Raw genomic sequence first — 19,232 nt, forward strand, 5'->3', positions numbered from 1 at the left:
ATATCGGAGCTCAAAGGAGATCGACATATCACAATATTGCAACATCGGAACATCGGCAATCAGAGAATCAGAATTTCTAAAAGTGTAAACCTTTTAAAAGTTGCGATATTCAAAAAGTTTTGATAGTTTTAAAAACTGTTTAGAATGCCAACAAAGGATTAACAAATGATTTCGTTGCATAACAAAACATGGGCGGGCCCTTTTCTCTCTCCTCTAGTGAGACACGCGGTGGCATATGATTGGTTCCAATAAACCTACAATGGCATCTGACGTCAGCATGACGTGGCGTATGGAAGGGCACGTGGCAGGCAATCTTGGCATTTTGAGAGGGCCTAAGGGGGAAAATCAGGGTGATACGTATCACTACTCATGAGGTTCCACATGTCACCAGTCATGAGGTATGATGTGGAGTGATGATGTCATGTCGGAGATCGCATATCGGAGGTTGAGGATGTCGGCACTTGAAAAAGTTCCGATAAGGGGCTCAAAAATTGCGGCTGGCACATGGTTGTAAGAGCTCAACAAACCAAGGGAGCAATGCAGTTAACAAAGGGAGAAGTGCCCCCACAGGACTCCAAAGGCTTAACACCTTAAGGCTAAGTAGCAGGTCACGACGCTCGATCTTATGGAATACACTTTTCAGGAGCAATGGAAAAGGGCCAAGGGCATCCAAACTCGTTATTTCATAATGCATTTTAAGAATAAAGTTTCGATAAGGAAAATCTATAACTATGGTAATATTACAGGACGTATTGGGCTACGATAGTGTGATGCAGAGAGTTAAAGGTGTATGGGTCGGCAGTTGCAAGATTGAATGCAAGAACAAAGGATTTGGTCTCAAGAGTAATGGCGATTGTCAAAGATCGTTGGGTCAAGGCAGCAAGGAACACGATCCACAGGAAAGAGTGTTGGGTCTGCCTTGAAGTGATACAAGCCATCTATGTGCTCCAACACACGTCTTTAGTGAGATAAATGGAGGTATGGGACTCAGGAAGTAGTTTGCAAGTGACCTGAGAATTAATTTCTCAACATGGAGCTTGATGTAGTCAGGTAATGAAAGACTGCTAGGTCAATCTCTGTTTCTTCACTGTGACAAGAAACCAACAGTTGATCGCTCCCAACTCCAGAAATTGGGGAATTCAAGCAGTTAAGGCGAAAATGACAAATGAACTTGTCGAGTAACAGAGGAGGAACATCATGGCAAAGGCATGGCCTAATCAGAGGTGAATTCAGGAATTGGCATGGAGATATTTTTCTATGGTCATCATTCAGTTTTCCCATGTTTTTTTATATTGTACTTTGTTGCATTTTAAAGAAGCAATCAAATCTGTTGTAATCATTTTGGGCAGCAAAGCCATCGCACGCCGAGACAGCTAGTCGATCAAATAACTGGAGCTCAACTGAGATATTTTGTAACTGTTGTTCAAAGCTCCCCTCTCCTTATAAATAGAGGGAATAAACACTTAAAGAAGGTTCATAATTTTTGGAAATAAATCTTGGAAAGGGCCTTTTCTTGTTTTCACAAAGGAAGTGTTATGAATCTTGATGTATGCATATTTCTCATAAGATTAATACGAGATTTCTAGTGATTCCAACTTATTGGATTGCAGTATGTTCATCTCCCTTTGTGTTTTCATATATGTTAAATATTCTTCTCAGATTTCATGTCATGTAGCTGCTAGACATATTTCTCATTAGATGAAGATTCATTTAGATCAATTTATTGATGGAAAATGTTTGTATTGATGTGGAAAAATGTTCCATGTATCTTAACATTCCATTTCTCTCGTTTCTCTCTAAATCCAAATATATAGAATTATTAAAGTTTAAAGCTATGTATGATGGATTCCTCCTCTACTGTCTTCTACCATTACATATGTCTTCACAACTGATTTGCTGCAAGCTCTCAATCTGATTTGGCCACCAGTGACCAAGGATTATTTCTTGTGTATTCATGTGTACACACTGGTCCATACATTGTATCTTTAAGAATGGTTATGAATCAAACGTTATTTGAATTACTTGTGAAAACTATGGTGCTACAAGTCCTTAAGACAAATTTGACAACACTAATTAATATGTCCTAGGCACTGGTCTCCTATCAACCCACAAGCTGTCTCTAGGAGGCTTCCACATCTTCTGAAGCAATTATGTGCCAGATATAGAAAAAGCTACAACATCTGCCATTCCAGAAATTTGTAATTTCTTTTTTATATGGTTTAGTACATATATAAGAAAATTGTCGTTGGTTTACATAGTGGTGTAAAATCTCATTTTTCCTACAGTGCTCCCAGTGAGGCAGAGTCCCCTAAGCTGGGATGCATTCACAATGTTCTAGCTATGTGAATGTGTGAATCAATGTGAGTTTATTTTACAGTGATATATGTATGTTTAAATTTGTAAATGAATGCTCTTCTGTATTGATTAAAGACGTATGTTTTTTGTGTGTGATTTTGCTTCTAGAATTTGAATTGAGCTGTTTAATATGATAAGGACCCTTGTGTGTGGAAGAATCGAAACTCATGGATCCAACAGAGGTTGCAAGTGTAACCCTTGGACTTGAATTAAGATTCTTAAATTAGTGGATTTCTTTCTAAACAACATTATGTGATTTTCTGAAGTTGTTGAAGTTATCATATTGTTTACCTATTCCTTTGGTTTTCGTGAACTGAATACTTTTTGTATTTAAATCTTCAATATTTTCATGTGACATGTGAGGAACAAGTTTATGTTTTTGTTACAATAGGCTAATGTGAGAATGATGTTACCTTCAATTCATAGTTAAACAATTAGATCTATTCATCATATATCATGTTGGTGCCTCATCGGTTCACATTCCCCTGGTTAATAGTTTAATGTACAACAATTTAAGCAATTAAATTTCCTGAAACCTTCACTTGTTAGTGTTGAAACTAATATTATATTTTTCTTCATCCCTTATGCATACATAACATATTTTATTTGTTTTACATGACCTTTGGGTAAATTTACAGATAAGTCACCAAATCTTTTTATTTTATTAAATCTATCATCACTTGGATAAATTTTAGCACCAACAATTTTACTATTATACGTTTTAAACCAATGTATATGACTGTTGATATGAATAGATGTTCCACAATCTATGAACCATGGAATACAATCATTATTTGTGAGGTCATAACTTAACTCTGCTTCTCTATCAACAAAGTTGTCTTCTTGACTTTTATATTTGAATTCATTAAACTTTCTTTTCCTACATTAATAAGTATAGTGTCCAAACTTACCACATAGTTACATGTTGACACTGGTAGTTGTATTCGATGAAACCCGACCTTAATATGGTTTCACTTTAAGTTTGTGATCATTGTTATTTAGTCATGGATTTCCTTTATGTGGTTGCTTTCCTTTAGCCATCAAAGTCAAATATGAATTTTGAAATATATTGTCAATACTCCTTCTTTCCTCTTCTGACATTAAAGAAATATGTTTTTTCTCTTGATCCAAGAGTGGCGTTTACTTGATATCATGTAATACACTATCTAATGTTATACTAAGTAAATGAATACTTGATACTTGCTCACCATTATCACCTACCTTATATTTTAAATATTTAATTTTAGATAGATAATTAATAATGTGTTCATTTTTTTCATTTAAATTAAAAAATCTATCTTCAAAATGTCATTCTATTTGTATTTACTCTTTCATACAATTTTTATAATGCCTCGTATGTCTCACTAATTGTCTTGTATTCCTTTATATGAGGAATGGTAATGTGACATTCTTAAGAGAACCTTCTTCTTGTTTTCTAGTTAAAATTGCCTATAGAAGATTTCTTGAAGGAACTACGTAAAGGATGATAATCCTTTACACAGTTGCATCTGGAAATCTTCTATGGTTATAAATAACTATGGAAATCTTAAGTCTATTACAATTGCCTATGCTTTATCTCTTTCCAACATAATATGCATATTAAACTCTCAATTTATATAATTCATTCCATCTAACTTATTTACTTGATTTAAATAGGAATCCAAGAAATATGACATGACTAAGCAATAAAATAAATAAGAGAAATTTCCTTCCAATAACATTTTTAATAGCACAAAATAATTTCATAATTCATTCCATCTAACTTATTCATTTTAACAGCCCTGGTGAAAATTACATTTAATAAGCCCATGGGGCTTTGAATTGACGGTGAATGGGTGCACTGTTAAGGCACTCCTTGTGACAGGTCACTGGTTCAAATCCCCCGTGGGTGCTTACCTACCAAAAAAAAAAAAAAAAAACATTTAATAAAAACAAAAAATAATAACCACAGATGATGGGACACTTATTCCAAGCTGAATGTTGGGAAAAATCCTAGTGATGGGGATCACTTGTGATTGGTTATGGCTAAGGAAATTGGAAAATGCAATGGTTAAGGCTTTGGAAAGGAGAAATGACATTTTTGGCACATTTATTTATGAAAATAAGGGAAATTGGGAGAAAAGGGAGGTGAAAGGTCACAGGTTGCATGTGAGGAGGAAATTGAAGGAAAATAATGGAAAATGAAGAAAATAGAGGCCTCATTCATAAAAAGGCTTCTAAGAATCAGTTGGTAACCTTTTGTCAGTTCATTTTTGGAGTTATCTCATTGTTCTCTCTCTTTGTCTCTCTGTCTCTCTCTCTCATACTCTTGGAGACGTAGAGTTATCTTGGAGCACTCTTGGAGGGTGTGGCATACTTGGATTCTTGGAGCAAGAAGGTAAAGGAAGAGCAAGAAAGCACAAGATGGCATCGAGATCAGTAGCTACATTAGCTTTTCTTGTAGGTACCGAGTTGCATGTATGTTTCCTTCACTAGTTTTGGCATGCATGGTATATGCATGTGGATTTTTGGTTGTGATATGTCATTGGCATGGAGGATGTCTGAGATTGACAGTGGATTGTCTAGCCTTTCGATTTCCTGGATAACCATGGTGATTGTGGGTTTATTTTCATTGTTGTGTTTTTTATTGTTTATCATGTTTCCTTAGTTTGGGTTGAGTTACTAGTCCTGGAACCTTGGTTGGACAAACGCTCTAGAGTCCTGGAACAACTTGGGTTGAGTTACTAGTCCTAGAGCCTTGGTTGGAAAAATGCTTTCGAGCCCTTGGTGGGTTGAGTTACTAGTCCTGGAGCCTTGGTTGGACAAATGCTCTAGAGCCTGGTAAAAGTTGTGCGTTGAGTTACTGGTTTCAGATCCTTTGTTGGACAAATGCTCTGGAGCCCTGGAAGGCTTGGATAGATACCTATCTGATGATGGTTTTGTGATGTCTGACCGTGAGGTGGAATAATTGTTTGATGGGTTAAGGTTGATGGCCTCTAAAATCCCTAGATGGTTTTTGATTGATGTGTTCTATGAGATCCCACATTCATCCTTGGAATATGGCACAAGGGTGAATGGCTGAAGAGAGATTTGGCTCAGCCATTCTACGATTAGGTGGAACATGGAAGTTCCATTATTGGGTTTGGATTTTACATCATTAATAAAAGGTTATTTGTGCTTGTATTGCTATGAGAATTTTGATGGATTGTACGTGGTCTATATGGTTGTACTTTCATGAGTATTTTTGTCCCTATTATGCTGGTTATGTATGTGTTTTATGACAACAACCATGTATGGATTTCCTCATGTTTATACATATAATTGAATGATCAATGTATCTATGACCTAATGGATGGAATGGCAGTTGATGTGTTGAGGCATCAATGGTTCTTAGCGATTCTCAATGAAGTATGAGACCTCTATGCTCAAAATTGTTAATTAAGCCTGTAGATTATACTTTTGCAATATGTTTGACGAAATGCCTGTCATGACTAGTAGGGGTCTAGTCAAGGTCTTGAACAAGTATTTTCTTTAGTACTGTCATTTCAATGTTATTTTATTGATCTAATGGTTCAATTCTGGGCAGTGACCTGGGCTATAGGCCTCAAAAAGTGGCTCAAATCTCGGAGTCACTGGCATAGCAATGATAGTTTTGGTCTCTGGTCAATGGTAGGCAAGCTAGGTGAGAGCGACTTTGAGTTGCTGGTCACATTCATGCCTATAGCATGGGAGTGACTTAGCCCTAAATTGTCCAAAAGCTCAGTGGGACCCCAAGGCAAGTTGTCTAAAGTATTGGATTAGTTAGTGAGGGTCCTGTAGCTGATAATTAATGTATTTATGGTGTGTTTCTATCAGTTCCACTTCCTTAACGTGACTTAAGAGGTCAAATCATATCATAGTGGCCTCTTGTCGCATGTTTACCCCAGCTGGCCGGTTGCTTGGGTAGATGTGGGAGGAGGGTGTTACAGAGTGGTATCAGAGCATGGTTCACCCCTTGGACTGGATGGGCTATGTGTTGGTCATGCATGCATGTCAGTTGCATGTGTGTCTCTCACCCTTGCATTCCATGTGCTTGTTGCATTTGCATGATGTTGTTCATGGTTGTAGTGATGTCGTCATGTGAAATTTGAGGTGTTATTGTGGAATGCATCGTTGTGAGTGTATGACTGGTTACATGTCGATTTATGTCGCCTACATGTATCGTTGTAGTATGCTTGGTTACATTCTTGCATGTTTGGTTACATTCTTGTATGCTTGGTTTCATGTATCATTCTTGCAGGTTTGATTTCAAGTATTGTTCATTCATGATTGGTCATATGTGTTTATGCATATGTGTGGATGGTTATGCATCACTTATGCATATTCATGTTTGCATGTGGTTAAGTGTATAGTAATTTAATGATGGTGGTTATCATGCATGAGGTTGTGGTGTCTGTTGTTGTTGAGGTCATGCATTGATCATACTGGACCCCATCTAGAATGATGATTGCATAGTCATATGCTTATGTTTTATGTTTCTATATGATGTCATGATTATGTTATACATGTATCACACTAATTTTGTGATCTTGCAGACAAGGTATCCTCCTCGAACTATACTAAGTTACGTTTCTTTATTGTGATTTGGTTTAGCTGGCATGATATACCTTGCAGGAAGAAATATCAAATGGCTAGCAAGATGGTTGACAACAAAGACTCTCCCTATTAATATGAGGAGTAGTATAGTGTTGGGAATTTTTCCGACTTGGCAGTGACACTGACAAGTTTAAAGGAAGAAATAAGGAGTTGTAAGGTAGATGATGAAATAATCATACATGCACAGGAAAAGTTAGCAGAGGCAAATGTAGTCATACTTCAGAGATTGTCAGATTTAGAGCGATAGGGACCACTTTAGATCAACCATGAGCAAGAGGATAGAACTAATGGGGCATATGGTAGTAGAACGCATGGTGGTCACCGATCTGATAGAAATGAATCAGATATTGCATATTGTTGGACACTCTGGATAAGAGAAGGGATATACAAAGGTATGATTCTAGTTTTGATTTAGATAAGCAATATGATCATCATTGGTATCATCCTTACAAGAGGAGTGATAATGGGGTATTTTCTAGAAGAGTTTGAGAAAGAAAACCCACTTACTTTTGATGGAGAGGTAAAGAAATCACAAGATGTAGAGGCGTGATTGCTAGGCATGAAGAATTTCTTCAGAGTGCATGACTATCAGAGAACATGAAAGCTAGATGGCTACATTTAGTCTCAAAGGAAAAGTAGACATTTGGTAGGAGGACGTGAAGAATTTTAGAGGTATAAATGAGGAAGATTTGAATTGGTGTGAGTTTGAGTAACTATTCAAGAATAAGTATTTTTCAGAAATATACTTTGATGACAGTAGATCCGTTGTAATATCCTCTATTTTCTGTCACAATCTCACCTCTCTGCTTCTCGTTTGGAGAATACACATATATTACAAAGACTCAATACAATGCCCTCATAAAAAGAGAGGGGTTGCCTTCTATGGCAAAAAACCCTAAACTAAACATAAGTTCTACCGTCAGATCATCCGCCTAATGAACGGCCCAGATTGACAAGAAATTACTGTACTTTTACAAGGCAATTTTACATCTGTTTTTAGCTTCGGGGGCACTGCCCCCGAGCCCCCGTCGGGGGACCGCTGGCCCCCGGACCCTCGTGGGGGGACAAGTCCACCCCAAACCCCCCCACGTGGAGGGGTGTACAAACTTCCTAGGGTATACATCCGACTGAAACAAAGACCTCTGAACAATCATGATCCACACACAACATTTATGATAAAGCCAATGAGTGTGTTGATGACAATGGAGAACCAAGAGTCTTACAGGGTAAGAAGAAGCTACATCAGTTAGGATGGTGACAACTATGCAAGAAAAGTGTAGCCGTAGGAAATGGTGTAAGCTATTCGTAGTACACATCTCTAGTGTTAAGGGTATGGAAGTTGAGGATATAGATGTGTTGAGCAGGTGCCCAGTTTTACAGTAGTTCAAGGATGTATTTCCTGAGGACATTATAGAGTTGCCACCTCACCGGGAGGTAGAATTTACTATTGAGTTAGTGCCAGTGGCAGCTCCAGCATCAAAAGAACCTTACAAAATGAGAACAGTCGATTTAGTTGAGCTAAAGTTTCAATTGAAGGAAATACTGGACAAGGGGTACATTAGGCCGAGTGTATCACCTTGGGGTGCACCTATATTGTTTGTAAAGAGGAAAGATGGGACACTCAGATTATGCATTAACTACAGGCAGTTGAACAAAGTGACCATCAAGAATAGGTATCCATTGCCTAGGATTGATGATTTGTTCGATCAGCTGAAGGAAGCAGCAGTGTTCTCGAAGATTGATCTAAGATCTAGATACCTTTAGGTACGCATCAAAGAAGAAGACATTTACAAGACTGTGTTCCAGACCAGGTATGGGTATTATGAGTTTGTTATTATTCCATTTGGCTTAACTAATGCTACAACTACATTTATATGTTTGATGAATAACGTGTTACGTCCATATGTGAATAAGTTTGTTATTGTGTTCATTAATGATATACTGGTATATTCTAAAAATAAGGAAGAGCATGTCAAACATTTAGCAACAACGTTGAGGTTGTTGAGAGAGCATCAGTTGTATGCTAAGCTCAACAAGTGTAGTTTTTTTTAGACTGGGGTACACTACTTGGGGCATGTTGTCTCGAAGGAGGGCATTGTAGTAGATCCAGAAAAGATAAGAGCCATCATGGAGTGGGTAACTCCTAGGGGTGTGGATGAGGTGAGATCTTTCATGTGTTTGGCAGGTTATTATAGGAGGTTCATCAAGAACTTCTCATAGATTTCTTATCCCATCACATCATTGCAGAGGAAAGGTAAGAGGTTTAAATGGACAAAGGAGTGTGAGGCTAGATTTGAGAAACTCAAGCAGTTGTTGACACATGCACCAGTGCTACAGATTGCATACTTGGACAAAAAGTTTGTGGTGTGCACAAATGCTTGCAAGAGAGCATTAGGGGAATTTTGAGGTCTAAAGTGGGCTTCCTAAGAAAAATATACAACCACAATAAACTTTGTAAGAACCAATAGGATTCAAGATGATGATGTCAACCATGGGGGATGATTCACCATTTTTGGAGTAAAAAAGTAAAAAGATAAAAAATAATAAAATAATAAAACTAATTTTTCTACTCATATTTTCAACTTACCTCCCTAAATTTTTACTAAAATTTCAAGCGTGAGTGCTCATTGGATGAAAAATTTAATTTCTCATCAAGGAGTGCCCATGTTTCATAGTTTCAATGGACCCTCCTACACGAAAAATGAGAAATACATGAAAACACGTGATACATTTTTCATATATTTCTCATTTTTCATGTAGTAGGGTCCATCGAAAGTATGCAACATGGGTACTCCTTTGATGAGGAATCAAATTTTGCATCCAACAAGTGTTTTCACTCGAAATTTGAGTAAACCCATAGGGAGATAAGTTGAAAATATGAGTTGAAAATATAGTTTTTTCATTTTTTCCCTCTAAAATTTGATGGTGTAATCTAATACCATTTTATTATTTCCACTCTTATTTTATAATTTCCTTAAGAGGCCCATTTTATACCTCAAAATTCCCCTAATGGGCTTGGTGGAGTCCTTATGCAGGATGGATAAGTGGTATGCTATGAGTCCTGAAAACTAAATGAGCATGAGCAGAACTACCCGTCACATGATTTGGAGTTAGCAGCGATCAAACATGCATTGAAGATGTGGAGACACTATCTTATTGGCAAGAGGTTTGTACTTATGAGTGATCACATTCGATTGAGGTATTTGTTTGACCAGCCAAATATGAATTCTAGGCAGGCTAGATGGTTGGCCACGATCAGTGAGTTTGATTTTGAGATCAGGTACATTAAAGGTAAAGAGAACAGGGTGGCAGATGCTCTCATCAGACGGGTACAAGTAAATAACTTGGTAGCTATGAGCTCCTATGGGATGGACTTACAAGATAGGATCTTGTAGGCAGGCCAGTAGGATGTCAGTTATATGGAGATTGTGCATAGGCTGTAGCAGGATGTTGGTACAGGTGAAGGTGCATAGGGTATGGATTATTGTCTTACAATAGATGGATTGGTCAGGTTCTAAGGAAGGATATATGTACTGGATAACAGTGAGCTCAAGAAGGTGATCTTGAGGGAGTTTCATGCGAAACCTTATTTGGGTCAACAAGGTTACTAAAATATACTCACAACAGTGAAGAGATTTTACTATTGGCCGAATTCGAAGAGAGATGTAGCATAGTTTGTGGCTAGATGTTTTGATTGCCAGCAAGTGAAGGAAGAATGCAAACATCTAGGTGGACTGCTACATCCGATCATGATTCCAGAGTGGAAATGGGAGGTCATTTCCATGGAATTCATCATAGGGTTGCCAAAGACAATGAGACATCATGATTCCATTATGGTCATTGTGGACAAATTGACAAAGGTTGCACACTTCATTTCGGTTAAATCTACATTCTCAGCTAGCAATGTAGCACATGTATTCATTAGAGAGGTGATCAGATTGCATGGTGTTCCAAAGAATATTTTTTCAGACCGGGATGTGAAGTTCACTTCCAAGTTTTGGAAGGAGTTATTTGCAGGTTTGGGCACAGAGTTGGCCTTTAGCACAACTTATCATCCACAGACAAATGAACATATAGAGAGGGTCAACAAGATATTGGAGGACATGTTGAGGATGTATGTGATGCATCAACAGAGGAAGTGGGAAGACTATCTCCCTTTGGTAGAGTTCACATACAAAAATGGTTATAAGGAGTCACTTAGGATTAGTCATTTTGAGGCCTTGTATGGGTAGATTTGTAACACTCCCATCAGTTGGAGTGATTTGGTTAACAAGGTGTTGATTGGACCAGATATGTTGGCAGACATGGAATAGGAAATGCAAGTAATCAAGAAGAATCTAAAGGCAACACAAGATAGGCAGAAGAGTTATGTAGATAGGAACAGGTTGTTCAAGGAGTTCCAGTTTGGGGAACAAGTGTACTTATGCATCAAACCAAAAAATATCTCCTTGTGGATTGGATCATGTGCTAAGTTGGAACCAAGGTTTTATGGACCCTTCAGTATCATTGAGAGGATTGGGCCAATAGCCTATCGACTTGCACTACCTCCGACAATGAAAGTCCATGATGTTTTCCATGTATCATTGCTTAAGAAGTATGTTAAGGATGATTATAATGTGATTGGCCAGTTTGTATTGTAGGTGGAACCAGATGGAGAATTCCAGTAAAGCCTCAGTGTATATTGTAGAAAATGGTGCTCATGGTCCAGAACCGAGCAATCGAGCAAGTTAAGGTGCAATGGAAGCACGTTGGGCCCGATGAAGCTACATGGGAGACGGCGGATCAGATGTGGGCTATGTATCCTTCCTTATTTGTGAGTTGAGGCAAAGCAGTTTTGGCTTTGTGGTTTGGTATATGCTTTATGGTGGTTTAATATGTGTTTTATGGTGGTTTGGCATGTGCTTTATGGTGGTTGATATATGCTTTATGGTGGTTTGGTATATGATATCTGATGTTTTGAGATATGCTTAGATATGGTGTTAGTATATGTTTCGATATATGCTTTGATATATGATTTGGTATATGTTTTGGTATATATTTTTGGTAATGTTGCTATATGTACACATGCATATGGATGTAAATACCGCCATGAGCTATGTTATAAAGCTCCACTATGTGGTATGGGTGTTATGTCATTATGACTATGTTTTCATGTTACTATGATACCATGTGTTTATGTTATTATGATGTTATGATGTCATGTGGGTTGGTACTTAGCAGGATGATGATTGTAAATACCGTAATGAGTTGTGTTATAAAGCTCCACTATGTGGTATGTTATAATGTTGTCATGATGTTTTGTGTTGATAAGATATTTCATTGTAAATACTGCATCGTGTTGTGTTATAAAGCTCATGAGAAATATGTCTTCTTTCAATAGGATGCTGAGGTATATGTGTGATTGAACACTGAGGACGGTGTCCCCCGAGGGGAGGGTTTTGTAACAGCCCTGGTGAAAATTCCATGTAATAAAAGTTAAAAATAATAACCACGGATGATGGGACACTTATTCCAAGTTGAATGTTGGGCAGAATCCTAGTGATGGGGATCACTTGTGATTTGTTATGGCTAAGGAAATTGGCAGAGGAAATGGCTAAGGATTTGGAAAGGTAAAATGGAATTTTTTGCACATTTATTTATGAAAATAAGGGAAATTAGGAGAAACGGGAAGTGAAAGATCATAGGTTTCATGTGAGGATGAAATTGAAGGAAAATAATGGAAAATGAAGAAAATAGAGGCCACATTCATAAAAAGGCTTTTGAGGATCGTTTGGTAACATTTTTTTAGTTCAGTTTTGGAGCTCTCCAATTATTCTTTCTCTCTCTCATACTCTTGGAGACTTCGTGTTTTCTTGGAGCACTCTTGGAGGGTGTGGCATACTTGGGTTCTTGGAGAAAGAAGGTAAAGGAAGAGCGGGAAAGCGCAAGATGGCATCAAGATCAACAACTACATTAGATTTGATTGCAAGTACTGAGTTGCATGTATTTTTCCTTCACTAGTTTTGGCATGCCAGACATATGCATGTGGAATTTTGGTTGTGATCTATCATTGGGATGGAGGATGGTCGGGATTGATAGTGGATTGCCTAACCTTTCCGTTTCCTAGATAGCCATGGTGATTGTGGGTTTATTTTCATTGTTGTGTTTTTGGTTGGTTCTCATGTTTCCTACCTTGGGTTGAGTTACTAGCCCTAGAGCCTTGGTTGGACAAACTTTCTAGAGCCCTGGAACAACTTAGGTTGAGTTACTAGTCCTGGAGCCTTGGTTGGACAAACACTTTGGAGCCCTTGGTTGGTTGAGTTACTAGTCTTGGAGCCTTGGTTGGACAAATGCTCTAGAGCTCGGTAAAGTTGTGGGATGAATTACTAGTCGTGGAGCCTTAGTTGGAAAAATGCTCTGGAGCCTTGAAAGGCTTGGATACAAACTAATCTGATGATGGTTTTGTGATGTCCGACTGTGAGGTGGAATCATCTTTTGATGGGTTGAGGTAGATGGCCTCTGGAAGCCCTCGATGGTTTTTTATTGATGTGTTCTATGGGATCCCACATTCATGCTTGGAATATGGCACGGGGGTGAGTGGCGGAAGAGATATTTGGCTCAACCATTCTACAGTTGGGTGGAATGTGGAAGTCCCATCTTGGGTTTGGATTTTTCATCATTAATGAAAGGTTATTTGTCCTTGTATTTCTATGAGAATTTTGATGGATTGTATGTGGTTTATATGGCTGTACTTTCATGAGTATTTTGTCCCTATTATGATGATTATGTATGTGTTTTATGACAACAGTGATGTATGGTTTTCCTCATGTTTTTACTTGTAATTGAATTATCAATGTATCTATGACCTAATGGATAGAATAGAAATTGATGTGTTGAGGCATCAATAGTTCTTAACGGTTCTCAGCTAAGTATGAGACCCCTATGCTCAGAATGGTTAAGTACACTTGTAGATTACACATTTGCAATATGTTTGACGAAATGTTTGTCATGGCTAGTAGGGGTCCAGTCAAGGTCTTGAACAAGTATTTTCTCTAGTACTGTCATTTCCATGTTATTTTACTGATCTGAAGAGATGGTTCAATTTTGGGTAGTGACCTAGGATCTGGGCTTGAAAAAGTGGCTCAAATCCCAGAGTCGCTGGCATAGCATTGACAATTTTGGTCTCTGGTCACCGATAGGTAAGCCTATGAGAGCGACTTTGAGTTGTTGGCCACACTTATGCCTATAGCATGGGAGTGACTGAGCCTTAAATTGTCCAAAATCTCAGTGGGACCCAAGCCAAGTTGTCTAAAGTATTAGATTGGTTCTTGAGGGTCCTGTAGTTGATAATTAATGTCTGTATGGTGTGTTTTCATCGGTTCCACTTCCTTAACGTGACTTAGGAAGTCGAATCATATCATAGTGGCCTCTCATCGCATGTTTACCTCGGCTGTCTGGTTGCTTGGGTAGATGTGGGAGGAGGGTGTTACATTTATATAATTCATTCCATATGAATACATTCCATCTAACTTATTTAGATGATTTAAATAAGAATCCAATACATTTGATACGATTAAGTAAAAAAATAAATAAGATAATTTCTTTGCAATAATATTTTTAATAGCACAAAACAATTTCTATGTTATAACACAATGTTCAACACACTAAAGTATATGGTGTCTTTATCTCACTTGTCTACAACCATAGCAATGACAACTCACTCTTTTACAAATATCAATAATACTTCTTCTTATTAGTTGCTTCTCTAAGAGTAGTGGGTAGTGGATCCTTAAGACTGCATGCAACTCCTCACATTAACCAATGACTCTATCACTCCATGAAAAATTTTATTGATAGTAGTGGATCCTTTAGACTGCATGTGATTCATCACATTAACCAATGATTTTATAACTCCGTAGAAACTTCTATTCTCACTGTCAGGATTGTGGTGTACTCTTCTCACACAATACCTCTTCCTCATTGCCTCTCTAGTCAAGTTCTGGTACCAAGAACTTAAACACACAAAACAAATGAAACTATATAGAAGGAGTTGCTCCATTATATATCTATATATATATATATATATATATATATATATATATATATATATATATATATATATATATATATATATATATATATATATATATAAAGCCTTGTTTGATATTAACGGATCCCTTGAGATTTAGATCTGAATTTAATGCATATCTATCCAAGTGGGGATTCTTACTGTCACTTATGTAATAGACTATATTAACTAGCACAACCACATTTACCAATGTGGTTGATATACGTCCATAGGCATATATGAAGCAGATATACAACCGCATTAGTAAATTTGGTTGACATACGCCAATAGGTGTATATCAACCATATTAACAATTATTAGGTGTATCTTATTAAAGGCTAACTATTTTTGATGATTAATAACTATTTAAATAATCACAACCATATTATTGTATGTTTATATATTTATGGTTATTATATTTATATTATATTATATATTAATATAATATAATATAATTATATCATATTACATGAATATATTAATAGTTATATTTCAAACTATAATATAATTAACATGTAACATAATAATAATGTTTAGATATTATTATTAATACTTATTTATCTCTCACCATTATGTTGTGCTAAATAATTATTATATATTTATTAATATAATTGCCAATATCTTTTATGTATATAGTTGGAATATATTGATAGTATGAACTATATAAAAACTATATATTAAACTAAAATATGATATAATATTACTTATATATATTAAAAATAAAAACCTAATATTCTTACAATGAATTAACTTAGGGGATAAATATTATAAACCCTTGGGATTTATAAACTCAAGAAATTAATATTAAATATAATATAGTATTTTGTATTTTTTTGAAGGTTGGTTCACAGACACTAGGTGGTGCTACATCCATGGAAAAAATCCAGGCAGATCAACCTGAAGGGATCCAACCATTGGCCAAACAAGCAGGGCCTAACCCTAAGGGTGTCGAGGAGATTTGACCCCAGGACCTCCTAACTGGTGAAGTACTTAGCAACGGGAACTCGACCAACTGAGTTAACCCTTGGGGCTAATATATATATATATATATATATATATATATATATATATATATATATATATATATATATATATATATATATATATATATATATATATATATATATATATATATATATATTAAAACTACAAAATCAATATTATAAATTGAATGGATTAACATTATAAACCTAAGGGATTAATATTAAACCATGTGATTAATATTATAAATCATAATATATTATTGTACATATTAGGGATTAAGGTTATAAACCCAGGGGATTATTGATATGTTGTAGTGGATACAACCACCCTCCAAAATTTTGTCCAGCACCCAATTTTGGAGCCTCCCTTAAGAGTTTCACTTGATGATTGCACACACTCGGGTTCACTTCGTGAGCTCATGTGAGTCTTAGCATTCGTCTTGCTTTTTCATTTCACGAAGTCCTGGATGTTGATGTCAAAGTCATGCTTGCAACCATTGTTCTGGTTATGCTCAAATTCTTCGCTTCATGTGTACTTGTTGTGTTCGCTATGAAAGCGTCTATCGTGCTCACACACGGAGTCACATTCACTATCACGTAAGCGTCATCATGGTCAATTGATGATCAATCACGAGTGTCGCGCTTGCACTGTCAGTCAGTCATGTTGAACATGTGTGTCTGGTTGGTTTGAGTCATATCATCATCAAGTCATGAGGGTGTGTGTTGTAAGATCACATTCACATCTTTCACTCATTCACACACAGTCATTTTGCTGAAGTTCTGATGACCAGACTCCCCTTTGATAGCTGGACTATCACCCTACCACTGACTTGATCGAATGTCACCCAGAACACCACAAAAGCACCAAGCAAGTATTTTCAAGTTGCGTTGCTCGCAAGCAATTCAATCAACCTTCATGTTAGCCACCCGGAGAGTCGGACCTGACAGCCACCCCAGGACTGACTCCCCTAAAAAATTGCGGAGAGGCTGCTGACCTGCCCGCTCTACTGACTGAGGAAATTGCACAGACAGGTCGGGCAGACACCCAATGCCCGTCCTTGTTTCCCTCAGGAAATTTCGCTGTTTTCCCAGTCAGTCCTCCCGATAGTCTACCGCCTGTTCTTCCAAAAAATTGTGCAATTTTCATGAGCAGGCCTGCTACTGCCAAACAATCCTCTCAGTCCAGTAATTACATAGAGATGATCAACAGGATGACCTACCAGCCTCAGTACAGTTTCCCTCACCAACAACTCCCAACATCAGACTGTCAGTTCCCTCTAGGAATTGCGTAGTTTCTACTGCCAAGCTCCTAGTAGCTGACTATTTGTTCCCCTTGGGAATAGTGTTATTTCTGCTGCCAGTGACCCAACAACCAACTGCTAGTTCCCTCCAGGAATTTTGTAGTTTTGACTGCCAGGCTCTCGGCCAGTTTCTCCAAAAAATTGCGCAATTTCTGTCTGCTGATCCTCCATGCAAGCCCAGCCTATTCCTCCATAAAATTGCACAAATTTTCTTGTCAAGCCCCTGCTGCCCGCTCATTCTGCAAAATGTACAGATTCTATCTGTCTTGCCTTCCTGTAGCCTAGACTGTCCCTCCTAAAATTTGCGCAGTTTTGCCTTCCATCCGAGCCACACCTCGTAGACAGTTACTGTCGAATTGGATTTCCCATCTTCATCACCTAGTGACTCTTGTGCAGTTTTCATTAGTAGTGCCTAGAGCCATCATCTCACCTCGCAACCTTGCTGCCTCTCCTGGTCACCTACATCCGAAATGATCATGTATCATGGTAGACTAGGAGGTTTTTAGATATGATGTCATCTTGTCATGAGTGACTATAGGTACAGGTACACCAACAAACATGGCATGACAATGAATGTGATGAATCAAGGGAGCGCATGTAGAAGGATAGGTTCACCAATGGACGAACGAACGATGCATGTGAAGGGATGTGCTTGCAAACATATGATCGTGCAAATATGTGTTCGTGGACGGAAGAACGAGCAAACATGCAATATGTGCTCATGAACTTATGAATAGAAGAACATGCACATTTTGTGAACATATGAGCCTGTCAAGCCTTCCAACATACAATAAAGGAGCAGCATGCCAAAGAAACTTCAAGCAAACTAGCGACCATCAAAGACTCCGCGCACTTTGCCATGCGTAGGTGAAGCAGTGATACACCATGAAGACTTCCATCACCTAGCAACATTGCAGCTCGACATGGACTCCAATAGTAGCACAAATGTACCAACACTGTCATGTCGAGTCATGTTGTCCACATCTCCACTGTGGGCCATGTTGTCAAATCAATGTAATGTAACGTGGAAGTCCAAGGGACCCACTTGTTGTACAAAGAGTCATGTAAAGTTGAAAAGTCATGGAATTGAAACAGTCATGAGGGTAGTTGAACAGCCACAAGGGTTAATTTCACCCTTGGCTATAAATACCGCCTCATTTGTACATGGAAAGGACGTTTTCACCTCAACTCCTCCCACATAGCCAAGAGAGTGTGTAATATTTTCTTTGAGTAAGTAGTGGCTCCAACGCCCCGCGCTTGGGGTGAGTGATGTATGATGTAACGATGTGTCTTGAAACTTTCACTTAATTCAGAAGCCTGCTAACAGGCCAACACATTTTCTCACATGTATTGTAACTGTTGTAAGACTAATCTTGAACACTTGTAATGCATGTTGCTTTAACCTGTGTTGAACACTTGAACTTATTTCACTTGTTGTAATACATAATCTGTTAATGAAAATGTGTTGTATATGTTGTTAACGTTGTCTCGCCCGTGGTGGCTACCCCCCTGGACAGCAGACAAACCTTTCACATAAAACTTGTTGTAACAATCGTTACACTCTCATCTGTTGAGTGTTGTATGTGTTATCTTACCTTGTGTGTTGTGACTACCGCATCCGTGTGGACTGCTCCTCTGGAAGTTGTGCACGTCCTATTGTGTTGTGTGTTCCTAGTTGACTTGGGACTCACTCCCACCCTCTTCCTCTATAGTGAAAGAACCATTGACACGAGTACACTAGCATTCACCAGGCATGCAAACATCACTTCTCGAAGACAAAGCAGACCACTCTCCTATGCTGACAAGCAAGAGTTGAGGCAAATCCTTAAGACAATGGAAACCGGGCCATCGTACCGAATGGGACTCCCACACCAAATGGCGTGAGGTCCAGTTGGGACTTCATACCGGGGTGATCCCTTGAATGTTGGTGGG

Source organism: Pinus tabuliformis, chromosome 6, assembly GCF_031772625.1.
Source record: "Pinus tabuliformis cultivar Carrire ecotype Pingquan chromosome 6, CPIR1, whole genome shotgun sequence".
NCBI lineage: Eukaryota > Viridiplantae > Streptophyta > Pinopsida > Pinales > Pinaceae > Pinus > Pinus tabuliformis.